The following is a 20,602-nucleotide window of genomic DNA, read 5'->3' on the forward strand; positions in this document are numbered from 1 at the left end:
GTAACAGAAGATGGCCCAAGTCCTTGGGGCCCCTGAACCAATGTGGGAGACCCTGATGGAGTTCCTGGCTCCTGGCTTCAGCCTGACCCAGCTCCAGCTGTCATGGCCGTTTGGAGAGTGAGTCAGCAGATGGAAGATTCTTTCTCTCTTTCTGCAACTCTGCCTTTCAAATAACAAAAAGAACTGGAATAGACAAAGGGACAAAGTCATCAAGAGATGGAACAGAGTCCCCTGAGTAGATCCACAAACATGCAGCCCCTTCAGGGTAACTTGGAGCCAACGTTGGTGACCAGCAAGAAAGGACTGGAACATTCCATCAGGGCGGGGGGTACAATGGGCTAGCCTCCAAATAAGATCAGATCCCACTTCACACCTAAGATAGGTTAGAGACCAAAACAAAGAACAAAAGAAAAATCAAACTGTACAATTATTAGAAGTGAACAGAGAACATCTTGATGACCTCGGTGTATGGGACAGGGTGGCTTTCTTAAGTCATAAGTAGGTCAAAATGAGTAAGAGGGGAAACCTCCAAATCTGAAACTTCTGAATAAAAAAAAGACATAAGCAAAACACTGGAGAGAGCTTGTTTGCACCAAACACCATAGGGACTAATCTACACCTAGTGAGCTCTCTTACAAATGAATGAGAAAGTGATCTGTAACCTGGGTTGAACGACCGAGTGTGCATCTCACAGAGGATGGGCTGCAGATGACCTGTTTAACTCACGCTGAGACACTGAGCTCCTGTAGGAGGCACATGGTGCTAATGAAAATGAGAGATTGTGTCTCAGAAGACCGGCAAAATTAAAGAGCGATAAATCAACTGCCGGGGAGGTGCTGAGGCTGTGGGGACGTGCTGGCTCACTCACGGGAGTGCACTGCGATGTGGCCCAGTTACCTTGGAGGGCCAGTCAGCTGCAAGCGTTCACAGAACACGTGTTCCAGGAGAAAGACCCCCGGGCGCCTGCAGGGACACGGAAGACACACGTGGCAGAATAGTAATCAGCGGAAGAAATGAATGAACTGCAGCTACACTTGTTCTTGGATAGCTCTCAAAGCTGCATAAATAATAAAAACCAACTGCAAAGAGAATTAATTGATTACGATATGATTTATGCACAGAACCCGCTCCTACTACACCCTTGTGCTGCAGTTGGTGAAGTTCCCTCTACACAAAAGGGCTTTCAAATCCTCCTTCTGCTTTCTGTTCCTCCCAGCCCTTCCTCTTGACTTTACCCCTCAAACGCTTCCTTGTGCTGGCACGGTCCTAGAGGGGAGGTCAAGGCCCCTGGTTCGAACCTTGCCACTGGCAGTGCCCTGTGGGGGATTCCAGCCCCAGGATGAGCTGTGAGCCTGACCCCACACCGAGTCCCCCCTCCTGCATCTTGGCTCACCTTCCCACTCAGGGTCTGCCTCCTGCTGAACACACAGCTGCTGAGACAATCCCAGGCCAGCCAGCATGGCCAAGGCACAGCTAAGGAAGGCAGCGGCTGAGCCAAGTCCCCACCTTCCTTTCCCTGCTATCTCCCTGTCACTCTAGATACCTGTGCCATTTTTCTTCCTTTTCTCTGCTTTTGTGCCAGGCCTGGGAGGCAGGAGAGGGGGATGGGGGAAAGGAAGGCATTATATCTCCTTGGCCATAGGTGACCAGGCAGCTACCTCCTCTGAAAAGCCAAACAGCTGCCAAGGACATCCGTGTTCATGCCCAGGGCCTCAGATGGGCACAGCAGGGCCCTGGAGAAAGGGTGGTTGAGGACAACCTAATTAGGTGTGACAGAAGCCCCATGAGGCACATTAAGCTTTGAGCCATTAGGCGAGCTGTGAAGGAGCAGCCAGAGCTGGCCCGGGCACCACCCCCCATGGGGACACTTGGCCCTGGTGTGCCTGGCCGCCTGAAGGAATGTCTGACAGCTGGGGCTGCCAGGTGCTGCCATGGCCATAGCCACCAGTCCTGCTGGGAAGTGGCATGGGGGCTCAGGGAGGGGGTGCCAGGCCCTCTTCCACTTCTGGGGCTTGCTGTGACACCTGGGGACGTGGGAAGGGGAGCTGGCTTCCCTCTCATCGCTAGGTCTTCTTCCTGCTAATAAGAAGGGACGTGTCAGCTCTTGTGACCCATTGTCTCTTTTGACCTTTCCAATCACCCTGCAGGCTGTGATTATAGCAACCTTCTGCTCTAGACACAGGCAAGGGGAGACCCAGAGAGGGTGAGCAACTGGCCTGGAAGATCTTGGACTCGAACATCCCATCTCCTGGATTCCAAGGCCCTGGAGCCTGGGGCCAGTGCTGGGAGAGGACAGACACTGGAGGAAGATAACTGCAGGCTGAGCCCTGCGGCTTGCTCTGGCTGGCACCACACGGACCAGGCCTTCCTGGTCTCGGCATTCAAGTGTGTGGCTCCCAGTTCCCAGGGTTTTTCCTCAAACCTCCCACTTTGTTTTATTTTTCTTTTTAAAAGATTTATTTATTGGGCCTGACATGGTGGCCTAGTGGCTAAAGTCCTTGCCTTGAACGTGCCAGGATCCCATATGGGCACCAGTTCTAATCCCGGCAGCTCCACTTCCCATCCAGCTCCCTCCTTATGGCCTGGGAAAGCAGTTGAGGACGGCCCAAAGCCTTGGGACCCTGCACCCATGTGGGAGACCTGGAAGAAGTCCGGGATCCTGGCTTTGGATCGGTGCAGCACCGTTGTTGTGCTCACTTGGGGAGTGAATCATCAGACGGAACATCTTCCCTTCTCTCTCCTCCTTTCTGTATATCTGACTTTGCAATAAAAATTTAAAAAAAAATCTTAAAAAAGAGATTTATTTATTTATTTGAAAGGTAAAGTTATACACACACATACACACACACACAGGACTTCCACCCGTTCACTGGGTGTAACAGTTGGAGTTGGGTGGGTCCAAGGCTAGGAACCAGAAGCTTTTTCTGGGTCTCCCATGTTGGGCACAGGAGCCTAAATACTTGGGCCATTTCCCTATGTTTTCCCAGGCACATCAGCAGGCAGCTGGATTGGAAGTGGAGCAGCTAGGACCTGAACAAGCATCTATGTGGGGATGCTGGCACCACAGGCTGCAGCTTTTCCACTATGCCATAGTGCCAGCCACTCTAGCCACTACTTTCTAAGTAACCTCAGGATGTTACATCCTTTTACATTTGTTATCTCTCCAACAGAACAGAACCATCCGCTGCTTCCACTCAAGTGAGGTCGTGGGTGCAGAGTGCCCATGTTCTCCAAGTGTCCACCACAGGGCCTGGTACACAGGTGCACTCAGTACATGGGTATTCCTTGAGTTTCATACCAGTGCTTTAGACCCAGCTCTGATTCAGATCTTTCAGGGGTTATCTATGGACTAATCCTGCACCATTTACACTTTAGCTCCCAGAACCTGTCCCCACTCCTCAGCTCATTGTTATTACAAGCGAGGACATTGAGGCTGGAGATCCAGCCCTCAGGGCACTTGAACACTCCCAGCTTGGGTCTACTCACCTCTAATGGGGGTACATGTAGGCCAGGGCCTGGAAGAAATGGCATAGCAAACATCAAGTTCTTTAGCTGGTGCCTGAAACAAAGGCTGCCTCACATATACTGCCTGAAGTTGCTCAGTGCTGGGGGAAGCTCCCACCCTCCCAACTAGGTTCCTGGAAAACCCACAGACCTGGATGTAATGCACTTACTCTGTGCAGACAGAACCACAGACAGTAGTCCAGACACCAGTTGGGTCTGGGTGCAGGTGGGGGGGGAGCTCTTCAGCACCACGGACAAAAGCCTGGCCAGTAGCACTTAGGTCAGGGCATTCGGTAGTGCAGTGCCAAAGCCAAAGTCAAGAGCCCTCTGTCACACCAAGGGTGGCACTGAAGGCTCCCTCCATAGCTAGTTGCCAACCCTGCCAGCTGCCAGGCCCCCAGGAACTGCTGCCAAACCTAGTTCCATTTGCCTGTGTGCTTCTCACCCAGTGACGTTCCTAGGACAGCAGTGGCTCACGACAGCTTTCTGGGGCACTTGACTGGGGAAACCCACATCTCTGGGCCAAGAGTTTCCCACAGATCCTCTCACCTTCTGCTCTCACCTCTGACCTCATTTCAGACTCACACAGCGAGGCCACTGGTGACAGTGTGGCAGCCTAGCACAGCAAGGACAGGCACGTCGCCACCTCCAGCGACAAGGGCTGGGCTCGTCGCCCTGTTCTCAAGCTTCCGAGTAAACAGACACATTCTGGTGCTCACGCTGCCGCTTGCTGAGGCCATCTCATCCAGGCTCCTGGCTCATCTGACAAGGGCTCTATTTATCCCTCCCCTGGCCACCTCTCTGATGTCACAGGCAGCCTATGGGGGTGGGGGGCTCAAGGCACACAATGCGGACTGTTCTGCAGGCGCCCCAGCAAAGCCAGCCTCTGGTGAGGCAGCAGCCAGGGAGATGAACCCAACACACACCAGGGTCCTCTGCGGACCGGGAAGATGACCACCTCCTCAGAGGTGTGCCAACATGAGCCAGTACGCCCAGCACTAAGCCTGGCACACAATGGCGCTGCCAGATATGCCAGCTCTGTCCATCCCATTAAGGGAAGCACGAGGTCAGCAATGATAAGCACTACCAATGCTGAGCACTTGCTATGTACTACATGGAAGTCTTAAAGGGAAGACACTGCAAGGATGGTTGTACCCACTTTGTTGGTTGTAAAACCAAGGCTCAGGGACTGGTACCATGGTGGAGCAGGATAGCCTGCTACCTGCAACACCAACATCCCATATGGGTGCAGGTTTGAGTCCTAACTGCTCCACTTCCAATCAAGCTCTCTGCTAATGAGCCTAGGAAAGCAGCAGAAAGTGGCCACAAATGCTTAGGGCTCTGCCCCCGCCCCCTCCAACAGCCCCATAGGAGACTAGATGAAGTCCCGTCTGTAACTCTGAGTTTCAAGCAGATAAATACATCTTTACAAAAAAAAAAGTGTGTGTGTGTGTGTGTGGAGGGGTGGGGAGGCTGCGGAGAACAAAAGAAACCAAAGGCTGAGATGTACCAATAAACTGACCAAAGATGAAAAAGCCAGAAGACTTCTACCCTCTGACCCCAGGCAACTTGGCCACTTTGTGATCTCAAGAAGTAAAGCCACATGCACCTGTCGCCCAAGGACCTACCACAGCCATCCACCACATGCCACAGCCCATGCTGTCGGGAAGTCACTAGATTCAGGCACTGGAGTGGGTAGGGGTAGACAATGGAGACTGGGCAGGGATCTTCTGTCTGTTGGGGCTCCCAGGAGATCCCCGCCTGGGCTTACCCTAACCCTCTGCTAGCCCTGCAGACCGCCTCTGTGCCAGCCTCCTGTGTGCTTGGCGGTGAGGGTCGTGACATGCCCTCTGTCTCAGCAGCATCAGTGTGACTGCCTGCAGGCCCATGGCGCCTGTCACAGAGGTCGGGGGAGAGGAGGGCAGCCAGTGCTGGCCGAGAGCTTGCTCCTTCCCAGTGCTCACTGTTCTACGCACGAAGAGGACCTTGTGGGCTCTTCCCAAGAGCCCCCAGGAGGTGAGCACTGGGAGTGACCCTGCTAGCTGTTCCTAGAGTGATGATGTGATCACAACTGGCAGAAAAAAAGACAAGTAGGCAGAAGTCCAGTGCTTGGGGGTCCCCAGGACAGCTACTGTCTTTCAGGCAGACTGGGCCAGCAGGCAGCCTCTACCTGGGACTCAGAAACAGCAGTTGGAGGTGGCACAGCCCTTTTGCAGCCATGAGAGGGGAAGGCACATGCCAAGTATGGCTTGCACTGGCCTTGGACGACCTGCCAGGTGAGACTCTCACAGGCTCAGAGAGGTCAAGCAATATTTTGTTTTCTGAGTCACATGCAAGTAAACAGCTATGGGACTGGTTGCTGTGTGTGACACTGGAGTCTGTGCTCATTCTGTCACCTGGGGGAGGCCCTGCACACCTCTGTGCCTGGCTCTGCCCTCACACGCTCATGTCTGGTTCCATGTTCCCCTCTCCCCTGATTTCTCCTCTCTCACCTGATCCTGAAATCCTACATTTGCATACAGATTCACATCCTCCCTTCAAATATGTCTGGCTAGATGCCAGAAACCTTCTCTCTGCTTGCCTGCCTCTCCTGCTGGGCATTGCCCCACTGCCTGCCTCCCCCCTGCACACAGGGCTTGCTGGGCCTCTCTTCCTGCACACAGGGCTGGCTGCCCGCCCACTCCCCCTCCACTCTGCATACAGCGCTGGCTGGGTTTGGGCCCAGCATTGCAGACAGCCTGGCATTCAAGACTCCAAGGCCCCATACCTGACTTCATTCCTCCTCCCTGCCCGGCACTCCCAGGGTCAGTACCAGCTCATCCCTCATCCACCTGGCCACACAGGCCCACTCTTGCCCCCTTGTCAGCCCCTGGGTCTATGTGGGCTGGACCCAGAATCTTGTCTTCTTGGTTATCTGCACTCCCGCACCTCCCTTCACTCAAACCAGAGCTGCCTACTTGGCAGCAGTCTCCCCAGGCTGGGTCTGAGGTCTGGTACTCAGGGTTCAGCAGCAGGAGCCAAATGAAGCTCAAACCTGCTTTCTATGTAGCTGTCATCCACTTTCCACTCCAGTTTCCTGGCTGGCCACATCCTGCTGCAGTTAGCATATAGCACCCTGCCTCCACTGCCAGCCACGCCAGCAGAGGGCCCAGGGCCTCCTGGCCTTCCTCTTTGCTTCCATCCATTAAACCTGAGCAGATGGGCATCTCAGACTCCAGTGCAGGGAGAGATGTTAGGACAGAGCGAGCTATGTGTGTGTGTTGGGTGGGTGGGCAGGTTGGCTGGGTGCTACAGCCTCCACTGTCCTTGCTCTCGCAGTCCAGGCACCTGTTGCTTTTCCCACCCCACCTGAGCCAAGTGTGAAATGGCCCTGTGTTCCCTAAGTAGCCACAAAGACAGGGAAGAAGAGAAAAACAACAGCATTTACTGAGGTCCCGGTATGCCCCGAGGAGGATGATGGTGGTGGAAGTAGCTGCTGTGTGTTGTGCACTGAGCACACACCAGGTGCTCTAATTACTCCCACTTCACAGGTGAAGAGGAGGCCTAGGGAGCGGCACCAGCTGCCCACGGTCACAGAGACCATGAGGGGCCTGGAGCTCTGGTCTCTGATCCCACACCTGCTCCTGCACCAGGCTGAGTGGGGTCATGCCCAGGAATCTTGGGGAGCTGCGAGGAGCCTCTCCCTGTTTCCTGCTGGTCTGTGGGCGGGGGTAGGGAGGTCAGGACAGAGCCTTTCCCCGGCAGACTCTCCTGGGGCACTGGGCTGGCGGGAGCAGTAGGGAGCCATGTGGTGGACAGAAGCCCCTGGGCTTGGGCTCCACTTCCCTAGCAAGGCTAAGATATTCCCAACAGCCTGGGCCAAATTTATCTGCCAATCCCCTCAAGAGCCGACTCCCGCGTCTGTCTGGAAATGTCAGCCCGTGTGGTTGGACGCACGCAGGGAGAGTGCTCCTCTAAATAGCAGGAAGCATATGGGAGGCGGATGGCGCCCGCCGCCCCAGCCCGCCAGCTCGCACTCCGGCAGGAGCTAAAAGGGGCCTAGGAGGGTCTGGAATCCCTGCCACCTCCTGGGGACATGGGGCAGGGGGAGCAGGAGACGGGAGACAGTGGCAATGAGAAGGGCAGAAAGCGGGGTCCTGGGGTTGGTCTGGAGTCAGGGCGAGGGCATGCTGGCTGCCCTGCTATACATGCTCTATCTGGAGAAATTTACCTCAACTCTGTGACCACAACAGGGGCCTCCACTAATTCCATTTCCTAGATGAGCAAGCTGAGGCCCAGAGGAGGAAGAACAGGGTGCTAGAGATGCTCTAGGAGGGCTGAGTCACAAACACACGGCAGACTCTGCCAAGCTTGCGGTGCATCTGCTGCTCAAGCGTTCCCAGAGACAGGGAGCTTTTGGTCCCCACAGGGTTTTCCTAGACAGATCTGGGATCTCTTGCCCCAGAGTTTTGCCTGTGGGTGCCAGCCATACACCCTGCCTGTCCCAACAGATGTGGAGTGGCCAGAGCAAACTCTTGCCCTGGAGGTCCTTGGCTTCCCTTCTCCAGGTGTCCGGCTAGCTTCCTCTGCTGGCCTCAGAGTCTGCCATGCTGGAGGCTGGGATTTTAGGGCCCATCAGCTCCCATGCCCATTTCTGCCCCCTGACCACAGTCAGCATGACAGCCTTTGGTTCCCAAACACAAGCCTGTGCATCCCTCATGGTCGCTTTGTAACCCCGGGAGGTGCCGCCATCACCTCCATGTTCCAGAGGAGCTGACCAAAAGTGTCCCCGCGGGGGAGACACTTTCCTCAGGCACTCGGAAGGGACATAGGGGCCTGTAGGTCTCAGCAGGCTACTGCTCTGGCTCACCAATCAGATGAGGTCCCCAAAAGTGTCACCTGGGGAACTGAGTCAGTGTGTGCTGGGATGTGGGTCCACACTGGGCCACAGGGTCCCGAAGCTATCACCACCCTGTTCTCATGGTAAACTGTGACCTTCACTGGGCCCTCTTGGAGCACCCTGTGCCCAGATCAGGCCACCTTCCCCTGTTACTCACCCTGCTGGGCACTGCCGCCCAAATCGCTCTTCCCCCAGCTCCAGCCTCAAGTGACGATCTTCCAACATGCAGACTGCCTTCCTTGGGCTCCCCACCACCCTAAGGATTGAGTTCAAACTCCTTTGCCAAGAACTGGAGCTGTCTGAGGTACAGGCACCCTGGCAGCCCTGGCAGGACCTTCCAGCTTTCACAGCAGGCAGGCAGGGGTGGGGTCCACTCCACCTGGCACACCTGCCTCATTCACTCCTCCCCAGGGTCTCTAACCATAATGTGTTCAGAGGGATGGAATCAACTGCTTTGGTCCCAGAGATCCCTGAGCCATCGGGCCCGATCTCTGATCTCCATGTCCCACTGGCACTGTTGGTGGTGGAGCCCAGGGTTACCCCAGGCAGGGCGTGTGTGGATACATCCCTGTAGCCAGTGCACAGTTAGCATGCAGTGAAGCTACAGGGACTGCGATGCACAGAGGGGTTAGAGGCATCCCTTACGTGTCTGTAAACAAGTGGCCAGGAGTCACTGGGTCACTGAGCACTTGAGGCGGGGGAGAAGGGAACCAGGGAATGATGTGGGGGCAGCTGCAGCTATCAGCAAAGAGCTATGCATGCCCCAGCAGATAAGGCAGCCAGACACCACCTGCAGGGTGGGAAGAGGGCCAGAGGGGCAGACCCTGCCTCTGAGCTTGCGGTTACTGCACGAGTGGCCTGGTCTCTCTCTCTTCAGTCTCGGTTTCTCTGTAAGAGGCTCCTGGGAAACGGGCTGGGGCCCCAGATGTGTGGTAGAAGTCGCTCTTGTCCTCTCTCCACCCCCATCCCACTCTCTCAGTGGTCCCAGGGCTCCCCAGCCTCCTGCTCCCTTCTGCCCATCCTCTGGACAGGCCACTAGAGAGACACCCCTGAGCAACATGGATTTGGATCCTGCAAACAAGCTTTCTAACAAGTATAGCAGGAACAAAGACTGAACTCCCCATTCCTGTGAACGTACAAGCAGCCGCTGGGTACCTTGGGACAGGAACTCCAATGCCAGGTGGGAGGGAGGGAAACCAGTAGACACCTTAGGCCTCTTTCTCTCCTTCCCTTCTCAAGCTGAGCCCCCAGGTTGTGTCCCCAGCAGGCTGCTTGAGAGCTGCCCTCTGTCACAGCTATCCACTGCATCAGCATCACGTCTTAGCTCTTCCTCTGGCATTAAAAGTCCTTGGGTCCTGGGCTGCCCCTTCTCATCTGGTGGCTGTCTGTCCCTTCTCCTCTTCCATCAGGCTCTGGGCTCTGGACTTGTTTCTCCTGTTCAAATGCCCATCCAGTACTTGGCTAGACTCCTCAGCATAAGGCAGTACCTTCTCCAGGAAGTCTTCCTTGCCCAAGACTAGCCTCAGCTCCTGTGCCATATCCACTTCCCACATGGCAGACAGATCACCTGTACACCCCCGAGGCCCAGATCCTGCAGGGCCAGGACCCTGCTCCGTTACTCCAACACTGGTGAGCAGCAGACAGGTGGGGCAGGGTTCAAGACTCGCTCCACCCCTCAGTCCCTTGATGGCCATGCCCCCTCGCAGAGGGGGCTCAGGGAAGGAGCTGGTGCTGCCTGGTGGGGGTGCCACTCTTTCCCTCCCCATTACTCCTGAGGTTCTGAGGACTCCATCCCCAGTGGGGGAGGGGTAGTGCCTAGGCCCAGACTGCCAGTCAGAGCCCTGACTGCCCTTTTAGCAACATGACTGATTGACAGGTGGGCATATTCCACAAATAAGACCATGAGACTAAGTCTCCCTCAGTTGCAAGCTTTGTGTTTCACCTCTCAGTGGGAAAAGCCTTGTTTAGTCCCTTGAGCAGCATTATTATTATTTTTAAGATTTTGAATTTTATGGTACAATTCCATAGGGTCTGGGATTTCCCAACTCCCTCCCCAAATTTCCACCTCATGACTGATTTTCCATATATTATTACAATAGTATAGTCCTTCATTAGCAGTCGTAAGTTCATCAGTCTGTTAATTGTGCCCTGACATTGCTGGTACAGACAATGTCAGACAGCCCAGCATCCTATTGTCAAGATATATCCAACAGTTTTATTGGGAGTCCATTTTTGATTTGGAAGTAGAGATGCATACTGCACTGTATCTTCAATCTGTCACTATACATTCCCTTAAATGAGATGCCATGAAAAAAAGTCGACAGCAAGAATGAAGTTAAGACAAAAAATTTACAGAAACACGGAGTCAAACAACATACCACTGAATAACCAACATATCGATGAAGAAATGAAAAAGAAAGCACAAAAGCCTTTCGGGCAAAATGATGCCACTGTGCGTTCCATGAGCCAGCGAAGAATTCAACAAGAGAAAAGAAACTATGTGGAAGAAATGAAAAGAAAAACAAAACATAAAAACACATGGGTTGCAGCAAGAACAGTATGGAACGGGCTTTTGATCTTACAATCTGCATGAAGGCTTAGATAGGATTTTTGTTTGAAACACTTATCTGATAGTGTTACAGATGAGGTGGGGGAGATCTTGCATCTATTGGTTCATTCCACAGATGGCTGCAGTAGCTGGGGCTGGGTCAGGCCAAAGCCAGGACCCAGTAGCTCCCTCCAGGTCTCCCAAGCACTTAGGCCATCTGCCACTGCTTTATTCAGGCCATCAGCAGGGAGCTGGATGGAAAGGACATGAACTTGCACCCATGTGGGATGCTGGTGCCACAAGCAGGGACTTTATCCACTGTGCCACAATGCCAGCCCCTGAGACAGCATGTTATTACCTGGACAGAAGAACTCTCTAAGAACATGGAATAGCCTAGAGGAAACAATGTCAAAAAACCAGGAGACAGGCTCGCACTGAGGTGCAACACATTAAACTGCCACTTGCAATACCGGCATCCTATGAGTGGTGGTTCAAGTCCTGGCTGTTCCACTTCTGATCCAGCTCCCTCATAATGCAGCAAAAGATGGCCCAGGTATTTGGGCCCCTGACACCCACATGGCAGACATGGATGGAGTTCTGGGCTCCTGGATTTGGCCTGGCTCAGCCTATTGTGGCCATCTGGAGAATGAACAAATAGATCTCTCTCTCCCTCCTTCAAATAGATAAAGTAAATCTTAAAAGAAGGTTGTACAGAAAGTGACTATCATTATATTCTTAGAATTTTATCTACAAACTATGTTAAACCTATTAAAAAGAATTTTTAAATTAAATAAATAAATTTAAGAGTAAATACATCTGAGAGCCAGGGCAGAGGGAAGGAGGAGCCAGATTGGGCCGCAACAGCACCCAGTTCACATTAGGACCAGGATAGCAATCAGGCTGGGCTGGGAGAGGCTGCAGCACCCACCAACAGGAGCTGGAACAGGGGGCAGATTCGACTAGGCCAGGCTGCACAATAAGACTGCAGATACTGAGGTGAGGTAAGTCATGCCAGCTGGGTTCAGCGGGGGCCAGGTACGTGAATCCCAGGGACAGGGCTCGGGTAGCTTGGCTCAGGTCATGAGGTCCATCTGTGTGGTAGTGGATGGGTTCCTGAGCCCCAGGGATAGGGGAATTGGTGGGATATGGGTCAACTGGCTCAGATCCTGGGGCCCGTCTTCTAGGTAGGTCTTGGTTTCATGAACCCCAGGGGTGGGGGATCTGGTGGGGCTTGGGTATTCTGGCCTGGGTCCTAGGACCCACATACTAGGTGGATATGAGGTTCGTGAGCCCCAGGGGTGGGGATGGGGCAATGCTTGGGACACCTAGCCTGGGTATTTGAACTTGCCTGCAAGAACATGTCCTACTTAATGAAAAAGGTGGAGCAGTGACACAGGCCCTGTTGTAAAAGGAGAATATGGCAAAACATTTGGTGCTGTAGCAGAAGAATAGAACTAGCTTATCAACTACCTCAAATGATGACAGCAAAAAATCTTGGTGAATGGAACCAAAGGACATTGGGAGGGTGACATCATCCTCGGATCGGTGAAATCGGCAGCATTCCAGAACTATCCAAACCTCTTGGACAGAACCTTTGGAATATGTACACATTGAGACTCTGGGTTGAGATGAGGTGGTTCCTCGTCCCTGGGTACTGGGATGTGTGGAAAGTCTTGAGTGGTTTTCCCCTTTGTTTCCCCTTCCCCCAGGAACAACAGGAAGAAATAGCAAATCTGGAAGCAATGAATTCATCCAATTTTCCCTAAGCCTTAATCCTTTCTACCCTGATCAACCATGTGTGGGGAGCCATGCAGTTGGGTCGGATGGCATGGGTGTGTAATGAGCACTGCTCCTTGGTTAGCAAGGCTACAAGGAGTTTCTAGCAGCGAGGCAAGGCCCAGCGGAATGTCTCTGGTCACCTCATTGCTGTCTCAGCCCATTGTATGGACACTCAATCACCTCTCTGATGTTTCATAGAATTCTCCAGAGGGTGTTGTTGTTGTTTTTCTGCTAATGTGAAGTGATTCCTGTAACTGGTATGACACCTCAGATTGATCAATCATGTTATGATAAAAACATCTTTAGCGACGTAAGGCTATGACACACAGCTAAAAGTATACAATAGTACAATTGAGCCCACAATGTCTCCAAACATCCTGTTATGTGCCCACTTTTGTCCTGGAATTTGCCCTAGTATAAGTAATGTTTTCCTTAAGAAATGGCTTGATAATATCTTGCAACTGATGGCAATAATGGTGGTACAAAGAGTTTGTTTACCATGCGCCTCGAACTGTTACAGCACATGATATGACGTATTCTAGTTTCTCACCATAGAAAGCAAAAGTATATGCGGCATCTTTTAAAGGGAAACAAATGTGAACCCCCTCAAAGTGGCTTAAAATCTCTATCTTATATTGGCACTTATGTTTAGGGAAAGAAATCAATTTATAAAAACTTTTCTCTTATATTGGCACTTATATTTAGGGAAAGAAAACAGTTTATATAGATAAAAGGAAGTTTCTTGTAAAGGCCCTCTGTAAATTGGCTGAGCTGCCTTGATCCCTTTCACTGCCTTTTAACAAAAGAACAAAAAACAATTGAATCAGTACTAGGTGAAGGTGACGGTAATTAATACATGACTTGATTATAAGATTTAGCAAAGAATCTATGTTATATGCTTTTATAAGATCCTTTTATGATCTTTTAATTCTGTACTCTTAATATTCTAAGCAATATTAGTTTGCTTGTGTTTAGTAAAAATTGATTTTAAGTATAAGTAAATCATTTGTCACTATGTGACCACATGCACTGCCATCTGTGGAGTTTCTGGCTTTAGCCAGGTGACTGCAGGTTTCAATGAGTAATGATTGTTGAAAATGTTTTCCTTAGGATTGTTTTTTGTATTCTCTTAATCATGATGTAAAAATGAAACAATTGGATATTGTACAAAAGCTTGTGATGATTTGTGTATAAATAAAGAAGGCAGCTTTTCTGAGTTGTCCATTATGAGCATCAAGCCATAGTGGTCCGTGTCTTATCTTTTTCTCTTACAGTCTCGCCGATCCACGCATCCTTTGCAAGCTCTCAGTCAGCTGGAGCAGGTCTCGGGCAACCATGTAGTCATTATTAAAAAATAAAATTAAAAATATAAATAAATAAACAAATAAAAAGACCTAACAAGAACCTACAAAAAATGGTGGGAGAAGTGAGATCCTGCAGATACTGTCAGCAACCCTGGATCCAGCTGAGCCTGAAGCCAGCCACACTTCTGGACTACAGTTATAACCCAATAAATTTCATTTTTGCTTAATCCCATTTGGGACAAGCTTTCTATCCCCTGTATTTTTTTTTTTAAGTTTTCTTTTTAAAGATTTATTTATTTAGCTTCAGAGTCAGAGGTAGAGAGGTGGGGAGTGGGAAGAGATCTTCCATCTACTGGTTTACTCCTCAAACAGCCACAATGTCCAGGGCCGAGACTATCTGAAGCCAGGAGCTTCTTCCAGGTCTCCTGTGTGGGGTCCAAGGATTTGGGCCATTCTCTCTGCTTTCCCAGACCATAAGTAGGGAGTTGTCTCAGAAAGTGGAGCAGCCGGGACTTGAACCAATGTCCATATGGGATACCAGTGCTGCAGGTGGAGGATTAGCTTGCTATGCCTCTGCAGCCACCCATCACTTGTACTTTAAAGACCCTGAATAATATGAGTGAAAACAGAAACAGAGTTCACCCGACCTCACCATCCAGAGATCACCATGAACAGCTGGCGACTGTTTTGAGTGGGAGCATTTGTAATTTACACACACATGCATACATATATAAACACATACACATACGTGTGTATGTTTATGCACATTTTTCATGACATAAATGAGAAGAATCCGAGTAGCAACCCTCTTCCTCACACAACATGTATCACTTTGACTCTCTGATCACTCCCTGCACAATGCACTATGGATGTGTTTCCATGTCAACCAGCCCAGAACTGCAGTGCTGTCAACAGTAGTGGTGGACACAATTGTCTGGCTGAACAGGATATATTCAGCCATCTCGGAGGGAGATAATTGGGTGGTCGCTAAATGACCACCATCATCAAAGCACCTGTTTGTGAAAGGCCTCCACCTGCACCCACTGGGCTACAGACAAGGAGGATTCTAACATGGCAGGGGTGTGAGTCTCCCTCCTGAAACAAGAGATTCCCCAGGTGCCCACCGGGTGCCTACTATCTGTCAGCCTGGGTTTAGCAGTTATTAAAACACACACACACACACACACACACACACACCACTGACCCTGGGACAGGGTGCTTCCATACAGGGTCTGTGGTGAGGTTGCTGGCTGGCAGGTACAAGTAACAGTATGGAGGGAGGGGGGTTCAGAGTATGTGGGGATTTGACCTGGGATCCAGCTGGAGTGTGTCCCAAGTGGAGCTGTCCATCCCACCTAGTGAAAGAGAGCTGTGTATCCAAACAGCATAACCCCCAGTGACTGAGCGGGGCGGCCAGCCTGGGGAGACCACAGCAGGTCACACTGAGAATACGGTGATCAAGGGGGTAAAGGCAGCAGTTGTCCGTGATAGAACGATGGTGACATCTCCCTGGCCCTCTATGTGTTAAACTCACCTGTGCCCGGGACCCACCCTCTGATGCTGTTTCTGTCTCTGTTTCCATGAAAACAGCCACAGAGAGGGTGAGCGCCCAGCCTAAGGTCACACAGCCAAGAAGTAGTGCAATTGAGGCACGACCCAGATCTGCTGTTTCCAGGCCACGCCTTGTCCCATTTTCTTGATGTCAGCAGGAGGAGAGGCTGGCGTTCCTGGCAGGGCCGTGGCACCTCCAAACATCCGGTTCCCCCCTCAAGTCCTGACACTCAGCAGACTCCAAATGCAGACAAGCCAAAGGACTGTGGAGCTGGCCAGGGCCACCTCCCCAGGAGCTCTGGCACGGCTGGTTCTCACACAGCCGGCAGCATGCTGCCATGCTGTTCCATAGCCTCCTTTGAGTGTTTTTGAACTCCACAGCTCACTATGAAGTTCTCTCTGCGACAGTAAATTTAGCTCCATGGCCCTGTTTCCAGCAGCTGCAGCGGGTGCCGCTGGATAGCTGCGATGGGATGGATTTAACCAGTCCCCAGGCGGGGGACAAATGGTTCCATCCACCCAGCAGTGCACGCATGGGGCTGGGGAAGGGGTTGCGGATCCACGTCACCCTTTGGGTCTTAAGTGCTCGGTCCTTGCTCCCACACTTTGTCTTGGCAACATCCCTGTGCTAACTTTACTTTGCTCTGCTCTTTGAGTGGCAGTGGACTCAGTTTCTCCCTTAGCCTCTGTGGGGGGTGGGCGCGGGAAGGAGGGACGTCCCTGAGCAGCACAAATGCCTGTGCCTGGAGCCTGTTGGCAGAGCAAGTGCCCTGCTCAGGGCTCAAGACATTCTCTGCCAAGCCCTTGCCCAGTGCATGCCAGTCCCAGAGCCCCAAGGCTTCTCTCACCCAATCTCTCTCTTCTCCATGCAGGTGGTCCTCTCTCAGACCCTGACAGAACTGACTGGTTTACAAACAGAGGGGAAGACAGCACTAGGGCTGCTGTGCTCCGCCCTCAGGTCCCTGGACTGTTGGCAGCCTCTTTCTTTCTGGCCACAGAGATCCCCCATCCCGGTCCCCAGCTCTGGCTCCGGCTGCATTTTAAAATAACCAGCCTGTTAGCAAAATAGCAGCAGTAACACCTCCCTCGCTGCCGCCCCGGCCTCCATCCTTCCACGCGATGCCGACGGCTGCTCTCCTGGTTCGTGCCAAGGAATTCCGTTCTCCGTCACTGGGCCACACACGCCAGCTGCGTTCCCAGTGCCTGGCCCCGGTGGGGTGGGGTGGGAGGAGCACTGAACTGTAGCCACTCCCCGCTATGCCTCAGTCTGCCCAGCAGCCTCCCTGATCTGATGGAGGGTGCTGAGTGATCAGTGCAACGCCAGGCACACGTGGCAATTTGTGGCTCACAGGCTGTGGTGTGTGTGTGCACATGGCACCTGTATCCCTGCTCTGCCTAACACAACAGCCGTCCGTCTGCCCCTGCCATGACAGACCAGGACCTGGGTGGGGGGTACTAATTAGCCAGGCCTTCTGCATGCCTGCGAGTGCCAGATTGGCACAGCAACAGTGTGCATTTCCCCATTCTCCAAGAAACACTTCCACACACTCGATCGGCAGCGAGCTGCACAGGGACTTCAGCATCTTTTTACATTTGCATATTATACATATTCACGAGTCTCTTCCCTTTTCTACCTTCAGGGAGGCCAGACAGTGAGCGGGGTTGGCCACCTTGCCAATGGCCAGGACTCACTGCTGCCTCCAGAGAGTGTCCAGCAGTATCCAGCAGTTGTATAGCAGGTTCTGGGGCCTCTCCTCTTCATCCCATCCCTGCCCCAGCTGAGAGTATCCCCTGTGGACCCAATGTGGGCCAGCAGCTGGCTTCCAGGGCAAAAGGAGTAGGTGCTCCCAGCACTGGGGAAACTGGGGCAAGATGAGGAGGCAGACCATGAGCCAACAGCCGTAGGTCATGCTGGGTGGACACTGGGTGGCCCTGGGGTAGCTCTTGATCTTGGCAAACCTAAGCTTCTTCAATTCCCAGCTTGGTTGATCATGCCCAGCAGGGCCTGGGGAGGTGGTGGTAACCATGAGACGTCGCACCAGATGCTGTGCTCTGGCACCAAGTGGAGGAGGGAAACAGGTCCCTGCCACAGGAGTACTGTGATGAGAGGGGCAGTGGAATCCTCGGCCTGAGCTGGGAAAGCAGCAGGTGGACAGCGACACTTGCATGGGTGATCAGAGGCTGTTATACAATTAGGGGCCTGAGGAGTAGGAACAGGAGGAACACCAGGGCCCTGACTCAGCCCCACTGAGAGCTAACAGGCCCTAGACCTCTGCTGCGCACCTGCCCCAGCTAAGAGCTGGCCTTGGAGGTAGTAGACAGGCTGGGCTTGCTGGGCACCCTTAGGTGCATGGCATGTCCCCACCTCCTGCCCCCATCCCAGGGCCATTTCCTCTGTCAGATGGCAGACTGTCAGCAGCCCTAACAAGCCAGCCAGACTATCAATCGTGGCTAGACACTGAGGCCTCTTTGCCAGCACGTGGGTCCTGGGGAGGGCGGCAGCTGGGTACTTTCCAACTGTGCCAGGCACAGGTGGGCGGCTGGTGGGTGCAGCTACTTACCAACCAGGGAACTTCGTGCACAGGAAAAACGGGAACTCGGTGGGACCCAGTGGGTGTCACCTCAGGTACAGGTGCTGGACCAAGGGCTGGCACACACATGCCTCCAGGCACAGGATCAGATGTGATGGCAGGAAGAAGAGCAGGACAGGGGCCCTGCTGGGTCCTGGGCACACACCAGGCCACCAGGCACCCAGCAGAAAGGAGGGCACCAGCACCTGTGGGAACAGGGATAAACAGGTCATTAGGGAGGAGCCCTGGATACAGTTCCACCTGGAGACCCTGGGACAGACCTTGGGGACACAAGAGACAGGGACAATGAGGAACGGTTGTCATAGAAACCTGAGTGTTTGTACAACACTGCCTACATTTTCCAAAGCATTCCAGCACCCCGCTCCCAGGCCCCCACAGGGTGCTTCAGGGGCGAATTTGCATATCATGCATATTCACAACACCATTCCCACCACCCACAGGATCCCCACGGCAGCCGGGAAGCGGGGCTTCCAAAGATTTAAATCCTTCCCCCACCTGCTCCTCCCTCCTTTTTCCTGGACAGGGTGTGTTAGGGAAGGGTCTGGAGTCACAGAAACAAGTTCAAACCCTCACTTCTTGCTGGGAGACATGAGGCAAACAAATGGTTTCCTGTCTTTGAGCCAATTGTGTAGGGGGAAGAAGAGGGTCTTCGGGGGGTCACTATGAGGACCAGGACGATGATGTAGGTGAGACATCCGGCACCTGGTAGGCAGATGCTTCACGCAGGCTCCTCCTCTGTCCCCAGCACTTGCACTGCCTCCTCTACACCGCCCACCTGGCGCGACGTGTGTGCGAGCAGAGGGAGGCCAGGTGTCCTGCCCCACCCACTCTAAAGCAGGAGTCGCTGCACCTGCCTGTAGCTTCAAATCAGTAAGAGCCAGGCCCTCCTGGGAGAAGAAAAGGCCCCTTCAGCCCACACCCTCCTCCCCAAGGAGCCTCTTGCCTGCCTCGAAGGACTCAGTGGCTTCCCTGTGCTCCCTGCCCTCCCATTTTACAGACCCCAAGATTGAAATACAGACAACGCTGGCATAGGGACACAGAACCTGAGTCGTTAGACTGCATCAGAACTCCTTTTTACCCTGCGAGGGACTGCTCACTTGGGCACAGGGAGGCAGGGGCTGCTGGCCGCGGGACAGGGAGATACATCCCTTCTCCACTGGGTATCCTCCCAACTGGGGAAGTCCTCCTGGCTCTCTGGCCGTAAACCAGCAGCAGCTGCTCTGGGCCATGCCTGTGACAAGTGTCCCACAGCCCAGCAACGGTAGCCTCATCCTTCAAGGGAGGAAACGGGCATGCTGAGCAGGAGGCATCTTGTTCCAGCACCACGCTGCCCCACAATCCCCTCCCTGCCCCATTCCCCCTCTACCCCTTAAGAATATTGCCAGCTAAGAGAACCAGGCGGAGCCAAGTGTATGTAAGGGGTTCAAACAGCAGGAGGCACCAACACCACCAAACTCACCATGTTCTCAGTTAGTGGGCACCAATTCTTAAAGACACATAAAAACACTCCATTAGGTGCAGAGGGGTGGGGAAAACTGTGGTACAAGAAACACCAAAGCCTGGGAGAGGCTGGGAGTCTGACCGAGTCTCCGCTTTGAGCCAGTCACCCGGAGCCCATGGCAGAAGGAAAAGAAGTGAGAGAGAGGGAGGGAGGAGTTCAGCATGTGGCCCCTAACCTGGGAACCCCAGTTCCCCAGGGAATCTACCGCTTGCTTGCCAAGGAGAGAACAAGCCCCTATCTCTATTTCTGCTCTGGTCCAGTGGTGGGGGCCCTGGGTTCCTGCCTTCCGTGATGCTGTCCTAGGTACTGCCACTTTCCACGTGGATGTGATGGAGAACAAGACACAGGGGACCCAGGCTGCATGGAGCTCCATGGCTGTCCAGGGCTACTGGGGGTAGGACTAGACAACTTAGAAAGTGTGGCTTCCTTTTGGGGTGATGAACATGTCGTAAATAGGCTGTGGTGATAGACACACATCTTATAAACAGTCACTTGAGCTTCAAGGGGGCAAATTGCTTGGCACATGAATTCCATTCTAATTAAACTACTAGGATGATCCAACACTAAAACAAACACCCCACAGCTTCCCAGAAGACAGTCATAGTCCCATCAGCTTCAGGCCCTCACTGCAGACCAGACAGTACTTGCCCAAGATGTTCCCACTCTCCCACAGACCTCCCAGCACTAGCTGTCTTTGCATGTCACAGGGTTCTCCTCCAGGAAGCCCTTCCTGACACCCAACCAGGTCAGGCCTTGCCCCCATGAGTCCCTTGATTTCTCCTCATGGCCATGGATTGTGCTGATGGGAGATTATCACTTCCACATTCAAGGTTGGGTGCTGCCTCTTCCCTCAGACTGGGAGCTCCCAAGGCTGGGGAAGGGCAGGGTATGTCTTCAGCAGGTTCATCATCCTGGCATGGCACCCAGCAGGTGCCCTGGGAACAT

The 20,602-nt window shown here is 53.0% G+C and overlaps 1 protein-coding gene across 1 annotated transcript in view; it reads right to left on the reverse strand.

Annotated features, from left to right (window-relative positions):
• DLGAP4 (DLG associated protein 4) overlaps positions 1-20,602 on the reverse strand; it is a 157,561-nt gene that overhangs the window by 91,067 nt on the left and 45,892 nt on the right. The window contains exon 2 of the mRNA XM_058679637.1: positions 18,127-18,341. The gene's annotated coding sequence lies outside the window, so the exon portion shown is untranslated. The remainder of the gene's footprint in view (positions 1-18,126; positions 18,342-20,602) is intronic.

Source organism: Ochotona princeps, chromosome 22 (assembly GCF_030435755.1).
Source record: "Ochotona princeps isolate mOchPri1 chromosome 22, mOchPri1.hap1, whole genome shotgun sequence".
Lineage (NCBI taxonomy): Eukaryota > Metazoa > Chordata > Mammalia > Lagomorpha > Ochotonidae > Ochotona > Ochotona princeps.